The sequence below is a fragment of the Lonchura striata genome, chromosome 1 (assembly GCF_050655825.1).
Source record: "Lonchura striata isolate lonStrDom1 chromosome 1, ASM5065582v1, whole genome shotgun sequence".
Lineage (NCBI taxonomy): Eukaryota > Metazoa > Chordata > Aves > Passeriformes > Estrildidae > Lonchura > Lonchura striata.
Window position 1 is genome coordinate 104,254,953 of NC_140703.1, and position 16,657 is coordinate 104,271,609.

At 38.9% G+C, this 16,657-nt stretch overlaps 1 long non-coding RNA gene across 1 annotated transcript in view; it reads right to left on the reverse strand.

Annotated features, from left to right (window-relative positions):
- LOC146768801 (uncharacterized) overlaps positions 1-16,657 on the reverse strand; it is a 63,644-nt gene that overhangs the window by 36,703 nt on the left and 10,284 nt on the right. Inside the window, exon 2 of the long non-coding RNA XR_014949945.1 lies at positions 15,569-15,649. This is a non-coding gene — a long non-coding RNA (uncharacterized LOC146768801). The remainder of the gene's footprint in view (positions 1-15,568; positions 15,650-16,657) is intronic.

A 16,657-nucleotide genomic window follows, 5' to 3' on the forward strand; every position in this document is an offset into this window, starting at 1 on the left:
AGTTTTGTAAGCCTGTGAAGCCCTTGGACTCACTCAACAGTGCTCCCTAAGGCAGGTTGTTTTCTTGTGTTAAAACAACACCACAGTGGAGTTCCTTTGTTCTGTGATACAGCTTTGGTGTTTTTCAGATGGATTCAGTTGTCTGAACATAATGGCAAAGTTCTTTTTGATAGCTGAGAGCATGGAGTTCATGTTTGTCCAGGATTCAAAAAAAACATTTTTTCTGTATAAAAAGCTCACATGTACAAGATCTTGGAAACAGCTTTACAGCCAACCTGGCTGCAGGGTCTGGCTGTCTATATAGAAAAGTACATCTAAGGACTATCAAGGTTTTGTACAAAAATACAAGTTCTTAAAGCTTTAGCATAAGGTTTTCCTATTGTCTGAGTCTATAATCTGTTACGAGGAAGAAATGTATGAGAATGGGAAATAGAGAGTGATTCTTGCAATTAGTGTCTTCAGGACTTTAATACTACAGAATGTATTCAAGCCAGTGTTTTTAATATTCAGTGATGGATATTCTCCATTTTGACCCCTCCATGGTCCTTTAGGAATCCCAGAATGGGACAGGTGGGAAGGGAACCCAGTGAATCATCTGGTCCAATCTCCCTGCTTGAGCAGGGTCATCCCATAGCTCATGGCACAGGGTTATGTCCAGACAGTTCTGGAATATCTCCATTGCGGGACACTCCACACCCTCTCTGCGTAGTCTGTGCCAGTGCTTGGTGGCTGCACAGGGAAGTTCTTTCCCATGGTCAGGTGGAATTTCCTGTGCATCAGTTTCTGCCTCTTGTCCTGTTGCTCGGCAACACTGAGAAGAGCCTGGATCCATCCTCTTGACACCTCCCCTTCAGATACTTGTATCTTGACAGTGATGAGGTTCCCTCTCAGTTGTCTCTTTTCAAGCAGACCCAGCTCCCTCAGCCTTTCATTGTAAGAGAGATGTTCCAGTCCTCTGATCATCCTCGTTGCCCTGCACTGGACCTGCTACACATCTCTCTTGTCCTGAGGAGCCCAGAACTGGACACAGCACTCCAGATTCCTCTCACAGGGGCTGGGTGGAGGGGCAGGATCCCCTCCCTGACCTGCTGGCAGGGCTCTCCCTGATGCACCCCAGGATCCCGTTGGCCCTCCTGGCCCCAGGGCACTGCTGGCCCATGGGCAGCTCATTGTCCCCCAGGACCCCCAGGCCCTTCTCTGCAGAGCTGCTTTCCAGCAGGTCACCCCAGCCTGTGCTGGTGCCTGGGCTTGTCCTTCCCCAGTGCAGGGCCCTGCAGTTGCCTTTTCTGAATTTCAGGCCATTCCCCTGCCCATCTCTCCAGCCTGTCTCCCTTCTGAAGGGCTGCCCAGCTCTCGGGGGTATCGGCCACTCCTCCCAGCTCTGAGTCTTCAGTGAACTCACTGAGGAGGCCTCTGCCCCTTCCTCCAAATCACTGATGAATTAGTTAAATAATACTGGGCCCAGTATTGAACCTTGGGGGACCACCAGTGACAGGTCTCTACTGTGCCAGTGTTTATGACCCTCTGGGATCTGTCATTCAGCCAGTTCTCAATCAACCTCACTGTCCACTCATCCAGTCCACACTTCCTGGACTTCCACTTGCCTATGTGGATATTGTGAGAGACAGAACGAGTTTTTGAAATTTAATTATGAAGTCTGGGGAGTGTGTGCATAAGAAAACCATTTTGATCTGTTTTGAATCTGTGGCCTGATGAATTCAATGCTTGTCATGTGAGAAATACTTCATAATAATTTACGTTTCAGCATTTCATTCACAGAGGTATGCATACAGTTATTACAGCCTCTTCCTCCATATAAATCTTCTCTCTTTCAAATGGAAGGGTCTTTTGTTTCACAGTTTTGTTTGTCTGTTTGTTTGCCTGTCATCACCTCTGACGGCTTGAGGAAAAATTTTCATTGTAGCAAAGCCACAGAATGACTTCCTGCTCAGGAAGGAGTGTTATCCAGCCATTGTGAAATGTGAACACCACTTCTTCTACACCCAGTTATGGATAGCAGGATGTAAACTACACACATCTTTGAAGATGTTGGTCCCACTAAAGGTGCACAGGGACATAATTTCTAGCTTTCTCCTTCTATTCCTTTCCCCCTAACATTCTATTTTGATTTTGATCCCTGCTGCCTATCAAACTGATGTTTTCATCAAGATGACTGTGATGATTCCCTTTTTTCCCTCTGGACTTGTTAGCAATCATTTAGAGATCATATTTTTCTCAGGTACATCACATTCATCAACAAAGGATTTTACTAAACATTTTATTGCTCACCAATGCAGTCTTGCTTTAATTCTTACCAACCAGCTCAAGTTTTAATTATCCTTCCTATTTTTAAAACACTAGTGAACATTTGTCTATTCACCAGCTGCCTGTGCTTTCAGATGTCTCAGGATGAGATGCAGAGCACTGATCCTACTGCATATCACCATAGCATTGCACCTGTGACTTTGCCCACTGTAAGGCTGACCACTAGCCCTATTCTTCTTTCTCTAAACTCTAATCAGCTATTTATAAATGTCAAGTTAGCTTCCTAAGAACCTTTGTTGAGGTACCTTGCCCAAAGCTCTTTAAAAATACAATGATGTATTTAACAATATTGTACCTCTTCAACAGTCACTGATTCCTCCAAAGAGATTTGACAAGTTTGTGCAGCATGAGCTCCCTTCTCAAAGCCTCACAGGCTTGTCTGCCATAGAGAACAAATTTTCCATGCTTTCTCTAACCTTTTCCTTTATTACCTACTGATTTTCCCAGGACAGCTGTTAGATACACTGTACAATATAAACAACAAATACAGCATGAGTAGTATTTTTCAGCCATGGATTTTAAAGCATTTCTGAAGTTGTGCAGAAAGTAATTGGCAGAGGTGGAAGTAAGAGAGAAATGAAAGTAAAAAGAACCAAATATACCCCAAAGCAGGGAGTGTAAAATCCCAGGATTCTTCAGGAAAGTTTTTTAAGGAGCAGATTTAGACCCCACAGAATACAGAAGAAAGATTCCTCAGAATTCTGTGGGCTTTGGGTCAGATTTTAAATCCTGAAACCTTCAGTATCCTGTCAGCTCCCTCATCATACCAAAATATACTAAAAAATCTACCAGAAGACTGGAGAATACTTCAAAGGAAATATGCACAGAACCCCATAGGAAAACATGTGTTATAAATGTGAACTCAATTCGATTTACTCCTCTCTTTGATAGTAGAAATATCCTGTAGCTGAAAACAGCTGTAAGCATACTCAAATATGGAAAAACACCATTAGTGGTCTCCTTATCCTTGGGCTGCTAGTATAAAAAGAATCAAGGATTTCTGCTAGTCATGCAAGTAGGAATTCACTAGATTTGTGCATAAAATGGAGGAAAAAAAGCCATTGTGTTGGTTTGCTTTTCTTTCTCTTTAAGAAAAAAAGGATTTAGATTTATCGGGTCAAATTTAGAAGGTCAAGTATCCACTGGATTGGAAGGAAAACTGTAATGCTGAGATAAATTTCAGAGGTCAGTTTCCTCTACCTTGGGACTTTGTTAAAGGACTTAAGGTGGTAAGATCTTCTGGTTCATTTGCATTGTTTGGACGTGTTCTCATGCTTTTAATAAAGGCTGTTATGTCTCACTAGCTGTGCACAGGAAGGTTAAGGCACACAGGAGGTTACACACCATGCGGAGCACAATAGAAGAGACCCTTGCTCTTGTATGAACAAATGGAAAAACTTACCAGAAAATCAGCAAAACAATGCATGTCATGAATAGATATCCATCTTTCACATTTTTACAAATTAATGTTATAAAAATTTATTTGTAAATAAATAGAGACAATCTTGTGCCAAACAGTAAACGCTCTACTACTTTTGAATGAAGTTAGCACTTCATTCACAAGAATGAAGCATTTCTCTTCACAAGAAGAGAAAATATATCTCTTCTTTGGAAAGGCCATTCTGTAATAAGATGTGTAAAGCATGTGTGCATTTAGCAAGATGAGGATGGGAGGGAATGTGCATGCTGTTTGTGGATCCATGAGGGAGCAGGGTGAATAAATTCTGTGTGGAAATTACAATTATGCAGATTTTACATTTTATATGCTCAGAGATAACCATTATTTCAAAATCTAATGACATTGGATGTCTATGATCTATGATAATATGTCAAGTCTGTATGAAGCCTCATGTTTATCCATAGAGAACTGTTATATGTGGTATTAAATAATAGTAATTTTGAAAATAATTAAATTTAGAAGTATTTCTCAAAGATAACTGTACTGTCCAGTTATTCAAAACTGTCAAATAACTTCTAGTTGCTGCTAGAATACATGGTAGCATTAGTGAATGACTACTGTTAACTCCTCATTCCTCAAAAAACATAATGTATGAGCTTTATGGATGTTATTGAGTATTTTAGAAGGCAAAATATCAATTCTATCAGAAAGAATTTTCCATTTAAAATTTTCATGAGTTGCCCAAGATCGTCCTTAATTTCTTTAAATAGAAAAGAATTATTAAGATTTCACAGCAGAGTTATGCAAGACAAAGCATGTTGGAAATAGCTGACATTGTTGGGAGGGGTGATATGTGGTGTACACTGCTATCAGTTGATCAAAGCCTTTGCAACATTTCTGAGATACCAGAGGTCTTCTTGAAGAATGAATGTGTGTAAGGCAAGTAAATTGTGGAGACTTTCAATGAAGATCTTTCAAAATATCCATGCAAAAGGCAGAAAAAGGAGGGATAAGGCAGAATAATCTTGCTGATCAAGATAGATAAACAGAATAATCTTGCTGATCAGTGAGATCCTTGCCCTTGTGAATAGCTAAATGCTGTTGGGATACAAAGTAAGAACAATGACAATAAGCATGAAATAAAACAATATGAGCCACTTGAGATGGAAAAGGAGATGAAGACCGTCTGAACAGCAGCCCACCTTTATATAGACAGGTCTCAGAAGGTCTTCAGACAAATTGTGGGAATTTTGTAACTGGATTGGTGACTGTCTGCCATGCTGCATCACAGGGCTCCTGTACACAGAAGGCACAAAGGAATTTCCTGTTTCTGAAACAGGCCTGGCCAGAGGGACAGACACATGTACATATATGTCTATATATACATATATAACCATATGCATGAACAGGTATAGTACCTGTGTATATATACATCTTGCCACAGCCTGGCAACCTGAGTACAATGAGAGAAACCAAAAGGCTGTTTTCAGAATTGCTTGCTCCTTGGAAATTGGAACATGTGAAATTAGTTTGTTGTTGTTACCAAGGTTTTTGATCCATCCTGAAAAACCTAAACTAAATTGTTTTGAATGACAGTTTTTGCATAGACTTTGCCAAGAACATGTATTTTGTGACTCGATATTTTGCTGATGTCCACTGGCATCCTGAATTGTTCATCTTCATAGAGTGCTTGTCCCAAGGTCATTATCTTGTGGAGAACTTGAGTATCTCCTCACTATAAAATCTTCCTTTCCTCCTTTCCTTTGAGGATATATGAGGCCTTTTGGATTTCTACCAACAGCTCATTGGTACCACAGAACACTAATAATCTAATTTAAATACTTTGCAGTGGAGAATTCTTCCTTTGGTAGAGCTTTTAGCCTCAATTTTCAGAGCTGATGGTGGGACTTTTTTCCAAAGGAAGGAAACGAATTAGAATTATATGTTTTTTCCTGCTCAAACTGAAAACAATCAAGAACTTTAAAAATATTTTAAGAAAGTATTATTTTGAAACGTAATCAGATCAGTTGTCAAGATTTGCAACATTTGACAAAGCAGCAATCTTCATTCACCCTCAGTTTTACCATATGAAGTGTTTGTGCATGAGAAATTCTCTAGTCTAACCCTCCAGTGGACACAGAGGTATGAAATGCCTTATTCACTCAATGTCTTCGAAGTATTTGTACTTCAGAGATGACAAGAAAATCCTCCATGTAAGTAATTTGTGGGAGGATAATTAAAACAACAGGTCTTTCCTTCTATGAAAATACTGTCAGGTATCAATTTTTTAAACAAAATTTATGTGTAAGTACTCACAGCACTGAATGAAGTGAAAATGCAAATCAGATGGGATGGGGATGATTCTCTGAACTTAGCATCTAGCTCTGAAAACCCTTTCAGAATTTCTAAATAAGAAGTAGAGCATTCAGTGGGGAGTGCAGCCATTTTAAAAGTAGGACTTAATACATAACTTTCAAGCGATGATTTTTCTTTTAACTGCATCTTAAATATTCAAAGGCATTTTCTCTGCAGAGCAGCTTTTAACAGGATTGGTATGCCAGACACACTTCATGTTGTCCTTATCTTTATTTAAACAAATCAGCTTGGTTCTCTGAAGTATCAAACCAAAATCTTTTGAGCTGAGCAATGTCACAAAAAGAGCTGTTTGTACATACAAATAGCATCAATTGTACCAAGCACAACAGGAAACATAGCTCACTAGTAAATGTATTCAACTATGAAGTGCAAATTTTTGGCTAAGGGGCTCTACATCTAGGAATGTTTTGTCCAGAAGAGCTGAGTCTACTTAATACTGACTAAAATAATAAATCTTGTAAAGAAATATCAATTTGATAATATCCTCCTGCTTGAAAGGAAAGGAAAAGATACAAACATTTTCAATATAATTAGATCTTTGTCAGCTCTATTGTCATTAATGAATAAGCTATACATTGACATGGTAACGAGTCATATAATAACTTCTGGAGCAAGCAACATCTTGAAACTCCAATGATCCAAACAGGGAATCATTTAGGGTTTTTTGGTTAAAATCTTATGAAAAAAAAATTGAGCATGTAATGATAAATACTGTAAGTAGGAGAACGGGGAGCTTAAACTCAAATATTAGCTAAAAAATCCTCACCATTTAAATGTAAATTTACAATAATTAATTTTCAAATTGCACTTTATGTTTTATAGGCATTAAAAAGCATTTCCAAGAGCTCTTTTGATTATCATACCATCAACAGAGAATAGCACAACTATCAGCATCTGACACAAAATAGCTTGATTTCTAGATTTTGTGTTCCACAGTGACTAAAGCACATGGATTTTGATCCAGAGCTTGGTGTGAGGTGAAAAATTCCTATTGATTTTTATGGATTTTGTAATTGCCTCACAGTAACTCTTGTCCTTCCTTTTGTTAAAACTTAATCAAAATGATGCTTTTGATTGCCAATCAGTAGCACTGGATGGATCACATATTTCTATGTGTGAGGAATACTGGATCACATATTTGGAAGTTCAGACCCACATCAGCTTTCTAGAGAGAAGGAAGAAGAGAAGAATAAAAAGCAAGGCAAGACAAAGTAGGTTGGCTGAATGTACAATTAATGCTTGCTTTGGGATAGTGATTATAGATACTAGGTGTGCAGATTGGCTATATAAACTGTCATCATTATAAGCATAGAGGCCATACAATATATTACATATTGGTTCTCTGTATCTGGTATTCTGCAAGACAGCTTGCATGTTCAAAGTATTTTTCTGGTCTTGTGGCTTCAGTGAGAATGGACTAAATGCATGGAAGCATATTTGAACTTTACCTACTTTCACCTGTATGTACCTTTACTGCTTTTCTGGATGGAACTGGTGAGCTGGATCTGGAGAGTGCACTTTAGACCCCACAGCATTTGAACTCCCCAGGAACCAAGACTGTCAGGTAGTTTTGGGCATTTAAAGGAAGAAAAATGTACAGAGAGAGTAAAGGTACACAGGTATTACTGCAAATGATCTTATGAATCATTAAACCAAAAGGGTAAATGAAAATCTTTGATGACAGCAATGAATCCACGAAAAAGACATTACATTACTTTAGCCTTGGATTGTCCTTCAGTGATTTCTCATCAAGCCCTGGCACTTCTGCCATTTTCTCCAATTGTCAAGATCAGATTAAAAAAAGATATTATTGTCCCCTGGAAGCATGGTTCATAGCTATTGCATAAGGAGCAAATTATTGCCCAATTTAAGCAAGCATCAGCAGCTGGAAATGCTGTATGAGGTCTTTAGTGCTTTCTAGGAAAGAGAGAATTATGTAAGACACAGAAAAATAAAACCACCAATATTAGTTTTGTTGCAGATTCAAGCATTTATGTTTACCGATTTTCAACAAAAATAGGGCCCTTGCTGTGTTACGAGCAGATAATTGGCAAGCAAAAATTTGAAATACTTTGGTAGGATTAAAAAAAGTACTTATTTTTTAACTTCCTAATGCATAAAAAATTGAGACATCATATGGAATTATGAAACCTTCAGAAAAACTGTCTAGCAAAGTTAAAGGAAGATTTAAAGTCTTGGCCCAGGACTGTGACCATGAGGCTGTCCTCATTTTTGGAACTGAGAAATGCAATGGTATAAAATTGACTCCTTAAAGTGGTTGTGATTTTTTTTGGTTTTTTAATATGGAATTGAATTCTTATTCTTCTTTAATAATAAAAATAGTAATGTGCAGCTTGGCAAAAACCTAATATTTTGACATAAATAAATTAAATACATTATTTTCAAATTTCAACAGCAAGGTTAAAATCAAGAAGCATATTAGAAGTGATTCTTTGGGCAGTTTCAGGCATACTTATTTGCCTTTAAGCATGGGCATTTAAATGACTATAATTAGAAGGCTGGGTGTAATTTTCATACAAACCAATACAACTTCCAGAAGTATTTCATTCCTGCGTAGTGTGAGGAACACCTTGATGTGGTTAGTATGTTCGAAATAGAAGATACAATATTGTTTTCACAGAGGCCAGGATGTGATTTTCCCATTGGCTCCAAAGGCAACAGCACTGAGCAGTAAATTAATGCAGAAAATGAAGCAAAGCAAGATGTTTCTTTACTAAAACAAAATGCTTGTTTTGTGCCCATGCCAAAGCTGATGCCAATGCTGCTACTAAATTGATGTAAACTCACTTATATCCCTTACAGCCTGATTAAAATTAAACTTAAAAATTAAACATTACAAAGGCAAATTCTTCTGACACAGCAGAGTCTATGGATTAATTATGGGTGTTTGAGTATTGACTGCTTGAAACTACTTTTGTACTCTCTATATGGCCATGTTCCCCCCAGCAAAAAGCACAACAATATAAGTCAAGAACCCAACTTTCTTTGCATTACATTCTTCTCAGCGATGATTGATTTTCCTTTGGACTTTGTTTTTCTGTACTGCCCAGCAGGCAGCATGAGTCAAAAAACTTCAGCATTGAAGCTGATTGTAGATAGTGGATTTATGGATGCAAAACCTGTAGCAATCTATCGAAAAAGTTCCTTTCCTGATGTCCTAGGCATTAAAGCCATGATGCTTAGTGCAATGCTCTGAGTCAGGGTTATCTGTCATGCTTTGAAAAAGAAAAACGAAAAACTTGTCACAAAAAGTCTTTGATCTATGTACATGCTCCCCTTTATAGACCAGGTAAGACCTGCAAAATAGGGCATACCTAGCACCATGTAGTTTTTGCTCTAAACTAAACTTCACCAAAAGTTTTATTTTTCTGCTAGGGAGACAAGGCACACATGTAGCAAGACATCTGTTGCAGTCAGTGATGTTTGACACAAGTTTCCATCTGCAACCCCAAGTTTTGATGTTTGACACAAGTTTCCATCTGCACCACCGAGTCTGTTGCTATCCCAATGCATTGCTGTTGCAAACCAGTTCTCTCAAATCCTTAATAAATAGCACCCCCCATATAACAGAGACTTTTGCCTGCACATAAAACATGTTGGTGATCAAGAGAGATGATCCCCACAGTGGTGACTCTGCATATTACCATGGAAATGACTGTAGGATATTCTGGTACTAAAGGTGCTTTTTTACCTAGACTTCATTAAAGCCTTTGACACCACTTCAAAGTGTAGGACAACATTCTCCTGGAGAAATTGGCTGTTCTTGGGTTGGATGGGTATGCTTTTGGCTGGGTGAAACACTGCTGGAGGGCTGGGCGCAGAGATTGGTGGGAATGGACTCAAACTGAGCTGGTGCCGATCACCAGCGATGCTCCCCAGGACTCAGTGTTGGGGTGAGTCCTGTTTAATATCAATCAATATTAATCAATACTGCTATCAACAATCTGGGTGAGGGGATCAAGGGCTCCCTCAGCCAGTTTGCAGAGAACCCTACCTTGAATGAGAGTGTCAATGAAGGGTAGAAAGGCTCTACAGAAGGGTCTGGACAGGCTGGATCAATGGACTGAGACCAGTTGTGTGAGGTTCAACAAGGTCAAGGGCCAGGTCCTGCACTTGGGTCACAACAACTCCAGGGAACTGTCAAGGCAGGGGGAAGAGTGGCTGCAAAGCTGCCCTGCAGAAAAGGAGCTGGGGGTGCTGGTCAACAGCAGCTGAACATGAGCCAGCTGTGCCCAGGTGGCCAAGAAGGCCAATGGCACCTGGCCTGGCCAGCAATAGTGTGACAGCAGGACCAGGGCAGGGACTGTCCCCCTGTACTGGTGAGGCCACACCTCAAATCCTACATCCAGTTTTGGGCACCTCACTACAAGAAAGACATTGAGGCGCTGGAGCATGTCCAGAGAAAGATGGAAAGAAGGCCTTTCCTGGGGAAAGGCCAGAGCACAAACTTGGTGAGGAGTAGCTGAGGGAGCTGGGTTGTTTTTGCTGGATGAAAGGGGGATCAGAGGAGACCTTTTCACTCTCTGCAACTCCCTGAAAGGAGGCTGTTGCAAGGTGGGGGTCAGTCTCTTCTCCCATATAACAAGAGACAGGATGAGAAGAAATGGCCTGAAGTTGCACCAGAGAAGGTTTAGACTGGACATTAGGAAAAACTTCCATCACAATAAAAGATTGTCAAGCATTGTAACAGTGTGCTAGGGAAGTGGTGGAGTTTTCATCCCTGAAGGTTTAAATCCCTGAAGATATTTAAAATACATGAAGGTGTGACACCCATGAACATGGTTTTTTGGTGGACTTGGAAGTGCTGGGTTAATGATTAAACTCAGTTATTGGAGAGGTCTTTTCCAACCTAAATGATTCCATGTTTTGGTATTTTTTAGGACTTCTGTCTCCTTTAAGTGCTGTCTTGCACATGTGCCTGAACATACCTAAAGTGCCTAGGTATTAAAAAAATAGCCTTTCCAGGAAGTTTATTAAAGTCAGTTTGACTTCCCTTTTACATTACCATGAAGTTTAATAAGAGGTTTCCATAGTGTTCTCTTAAATTGCTTCCAGTTTCCTCAAACTAATGCTGCCGAGAAAAGCAGACTCATCTTTGCCAAATGTTAATATTGCGGATTAAGAGAAGATCCCACTGTTTTCTCTACCTCTTTTAAAATGTCTGCAGTCCTCAAATCACTTTTAGAAAGAAAAAAAAAGAACCCGGCATGAAGCATTTTATTTCATTATTGAGAATAATAAAGGATAATAGTATGGAATGGCTGGAGAAGAAAAATCTGTGTTTAAATCTCCTTTAGAGAAACCACACAGAGCAGCAGAACACTTCTTTATTTTAAAATGGGGTATGGTTCAACAGCAGCATTCTGTTTTCTGCATAGCTGAAAGCATTTTCTAACATATTTACCTTCTGACTTAGCCAGTGCATATCATCAGAGGGAATTAAGGGCACTGTTATATAACAGCCTTAACTCAAGATCACTAACCCAGTAACCTACCTCAGTAACTCGATTGTGGGTCTCGTTTACACTTACCCATTTTCACTTATTCATTAAATGAATTAGCTCTCACTTACTTGTTACATTTACTTATTTTCAGCATGATTTCACTGACTTCATTTTTAATGTATGTGTCCTGACTGTTGGCAGCTCGAGATGGTGGTTCAGAAAGGGCCTATGATCATCTTAAAAACATTCTCTCTTTATAAACTCAATATTGCAGTTCTTTTAGTCAATACCTAAATTATTTTAATTTTCCTCCTTGATCTATGTGCTGTTTGTTTTATTTTATAGACTCCTTACTTTTTTTTTTTTTTTTTTTTTTTGCCTGAGTAGTTCAAAAGCAGTAGCTGACTCTTCTGTCTGCTTTGTTTATTAGTGTCATTGCATGTGGATTGCAGGACAGCCAAAATAATACTTTCAAGGTACCCTAAACAGCCCTAAAATAAATGTTCTGCTGTAAATGCAATTTGCAAACTCCATTTTATCTCATTAGGTTTGTGGCTACAAGTACAAGTCAAATAAAAAACTAGAAATACTCATGCTTCCAAAATCTGTATATATGCAGTAAATACATAGGAGAGCTGATATCTTAGGGTTCAGATACATTTAGGGAATCACAATCTACAGCCAGACACCAGAGTTAAGGCAAGCATGAGGGAAGTTGTACTATGTACAAAAATCCCAAAGATTTTGCTAAAGAAGAGCAAGTTTCTCTCAGTGAATTTGTAACACTCTCCATTACAAAGACCAAGATTCCTAGTGGGACTTTTGACTCATGTTCAGCTGTCAGCCAGACCTTGCCTTGAGCTAACTTTTATTTGAGGAGATTGGCAAGGTTTAATAAGCCATGCACAATACTCTGCATTGTCTTCCATCAGTCCTTTCATGCGGTGCACTCGCCAAGCACTGGCTGCCTCTGGTGACTGCCAGTATCCCAGGGAGGCTGGTATTGGCAGAAAACTCTTCAGTGGGACAGAGAGTTTTATTTGAGTTGAAGGAGGGCTCACAGCATGGTTTCCTCTTGTTTCTGCAGCCACACTGCACCTCATTACCAATTTTTCAACACTATCCTTTCTGGTTGATGGCTAAGGGGGAAAGCTGCATTTGCAGATGACATTAACTTGAGCATGGCTCTCCTTCTTGGGAATTCAGAATGTGTTGATGACAAAGTCCTTTCTGCCGATTTACTACACACAAAAAAGGCATATTACTCTGCTTTCTGAGCAAGACAAAATTAATCAGCTTAACTGCCAGTACCTTCAAAATGAAATCTCTCTGTTAATTTACACTAATGTGATGGAGTTCACCAAGGATGAAATATCAAATCCTCATGAATGGTCATGATGCTGCTGTTCAGATGGTGTATATACTTCAATAGGATCAGATGTTAATAAACATTAAGGTTTAGTTAGCCCTTTTTTTCTTTTCTGAAAAATCACAGGGTCAGTATTTGGACAAGATTCTTGTCTCCTTACTCTGTTTGCTACTAAGACCTTGTTTACCACACACTAATTTTTGCCTATTGAGGTCACACTTGTGTTTATGTTCAGCACAGAATTTGGATTGCATCAGTTGACTTTTTTTTTACTACATTAATCTCTCCACCTTCAGTACTGGATTTCTAGCAAAACAATTTGAATTTTAGCTGGCTTCTGTTAGCTTGGATAACTCTGAACACAACCCTTACAGATGATGTGAACGAGTCAGTATGAAACACTAATTTTCTTTTCCAGCAGCCTTTCAACTTTGCTGAAAACAAACAAGATTTTATTGTCCCAACTGGAATGGATAAGGTCACTCAGACATTAGTCTTTGCCAGAGTAATTTAAGGCCTTTCTTAAAGAAGGAGAAAAAAGAAGTTTGATCCAAACTATTATAAAACTGCTGGTACCAGTACCCTATATTACTGATTCACAGAGATAATCTTTCTGTTACCTCTCTCCCTAGTAAAGGTTAGCTCTCAAGTGAAAATTTCCTGTAATTTCTGGTAAAATTATTTTTTCCTCTTTTATTTATTGCAACATTAGGCCTTGGCCAGAGGACAGTATATGACAGGTCACATGTGCTGAGGTACATTTCAGTTGTGACAGAAGTAAAATGTTGAGAGAAAATGGAGTAATGAACATTTTTGTCCAAGGAGTTGCCCAGTCTGGATCTAGCTGTGGGTGTCCAGATGTTCTACTTATCACAAGCCACACTTGTCACTTGACAGTGCTGGAAGTTGCTTTTACCAGAGCCATATCCCATCTCCAGCAGTACTTTCTCAGCACAGCCACTTATGGCATCCTAATTCAGCACTTCTCCTTAGAGTAATCTCTGACATTTATATGCACACTTTACAGAAAGTCCAGCTGTCTGTTTGATCTCTTATTTATTTGTATTTTCTTTTTTTTTTTTAAGTGGCCATAGTAATGAGAAGAACAGAGATTGTTTTGCTATCCACGTGGTTCTGAGTGAAAATGGAAGTGTTGATTTAACAAGTGTACTCCCACATGGTTGGGGTCTGGGCTTTTTCTCTGTAAACCACAAAAAACCCTTGAGAAGGACTGAGGTATTTTTGTGAATAATCCCTTGCATTGTATGGCCAGGGTCACCAGAGGCCAGAAGAACTCAGGGGAGGCCACTCTCCATTGGAATTTGATCCCTTCATTGTTCTGCCAGAACTGGGGTGTTTTGACCTCTGGGGCACATTATAAATCTCTGCTACTCATTCAGACTTCTGCTCTGAAGCATTAACTATGGAAAGAGTAGTGGACTCTGTGTGGTTCCAATGAAATTATTCAGCCCCTTTAACATTTCATACATTTGCAGAAAGCACATCACATGAAAGCATTTATACCCTGGCAATACAATACAAATAAATGCTGAAGAAGTTAAAGTTGAAAATGGGTTTGATTCTTCCCCCATTTGCACAATTCTGTGCAACACAGCTGGGTACACAATTTTAAAACACTTAATTAGCATATAAGGAGGCACTGCTAGTTTTTACTGCAAGGGATGCTTTCCCTCTACTCTTTCTGTATTGAGAGGCTCTCTCTGATTGTATGGTAGTCTGGGAAAGTATAGCACCACAGGCAATGTGCTAAAGACCTATCTGAAAGTTTTATACTCCTTTTGCTTGTTATACCTTAGAAAAAATGGTTACTCATGCAGCTGTTCACACTTGAATAGCAAATCAAGGGGCAACTTGCAGCTCATAGAGAGAGGGCAGATTTCTGCCCATGAAAGGTGGAGCTGCCAGGGCAGTATGGCAGTAAACACTGCCAGCTGCTTCATGGCACTGGGGACAGGGGGAGAATGGATGTTGTGGTGTAGTGGAGGGTCAACAGTTAGAAGTCAGGCAGTGTCAGAATGTCCCCCAACCATTACCACAGGGTGTTAAATAAAAGTGGATTTTTTTTATTTTTAATGAATAATCATCTCTACAACATCCAATTCACTAGGTATTTGGTCAGGTCAGAATGTAGACTTGTATTTCTAACTGACTTAGGCCTTGATGACATCTAAGTTTCCAGTCTGAAATTTTGAATCTGTTTCAGCACTTGCCTCCCTTGCACTTTTTTCTTCCCCTGCCTCCCTGTTTCTCATAAGCACACACACACACACACGGATGAAAAGTTAGAAGCTCTGTGAATTCGAGGGTTTTTTCTCTACAGATTCTTATGTTTGTTGTTATTAAATTAAAAAAGCATCTGTGTTAAAATTCATGCTGCTTCATTCCATTTTGTGCTAGTAAAAGTGTTAATGAAACTTACACTGAATGCCAAGAAGAATTCATTCTGTTGTACTGTAGCACATAGTTAAAGACCACCTGTGGGCTTATAACAGCTGGAGTGAGTATGAAACACTATTAAAATTAATGCTCTATATAATTCATGAAAGCTACCTGTGTGACATCTGACAGATTTACCTGGTTATAGGCCAGCTCTGCTGCATTTTTGTTACTGACCTTAGCCCAGTGTCCACTGAAGATGACAGAGACAATTCTTAGATGAAAGTATTGCTGAAGCAGGCAAGACCCAGTCTGTACCTGTAGTGAAAAAATGAAATTTTTAGGGATATGGTATGCTGAGGCTATTCATGCTTTCTGCAGATTCATGGAATAATTTAAATTTAATTATTGAAGCAGTTAATAGTTACTGCACTGACTTTGCAGCCAGTGGATCACTTCAACAAACACATTTTGTAACAGTAGGAGTTCATAGAAGGCATTATCAGGGAAACCAACCAGCAAGGAGTTTGAATAGTCTAATCTTGAGGTAACAAAAGCATGACTAACCATTTCAGGCTCTGGATCAGATACAACTGGCTGCAGAATGGTGATATTCTTTAAGCGTGCCCAACAGGATTTGGATTAAACCCAAGAAATAAACCAAAACCCTAGGCAAATTACTATTAAAATACAGACAACATCAAAGGCAAGAGCAAGGAAATAAAAAGACTGAAATAAATGTTTTGGTGCAAGGATAATTTATTTTCATTTTATCAACCTTTGCACATGAGAAGAATTTTTAGTTTCTAGAACTGCATCTTTTACAGCCATATCAATACAGCAATCCACATTTTCCTCTTCTACTGAGTCTTCCTTCTGTCAGTTGAACAATTAGATATTTCTCCATTACTGAGTCCATGTTATTATTTGTTGTTTGTTTTTTTTTCTTTTTCTATTTCCTTCTCTCAAAAGCCCTCTTGACATTAAGAGCAGGGAAAGAAAAATAGAGGTTCTCTTTCTCCTGCCATGTATGTTAGAAAGCAACCAGAAGAATAGAAAGATAAAATTTCATTTGGCTGTTACTAAGACAGAAAAATAAGCGAATTCATTAAAAATTTGTGTCTAGAGAGAAAAACAGATGAGCTGCCTGTTCTCCCAAAAAAGCAAGTTAACAGTTCTCCCAAAAGATCCTTGGTGCAGTGTCCCTTAAAGTCAGTCACCTCATATGACCCTAATAACAAGCAAATAATGTCAAAAGAGATCAGCACAAAATTTGAAGGCCCAGCTCTTCTATATGTTCCTGGAAAATTTCCACTGAAACAGAAT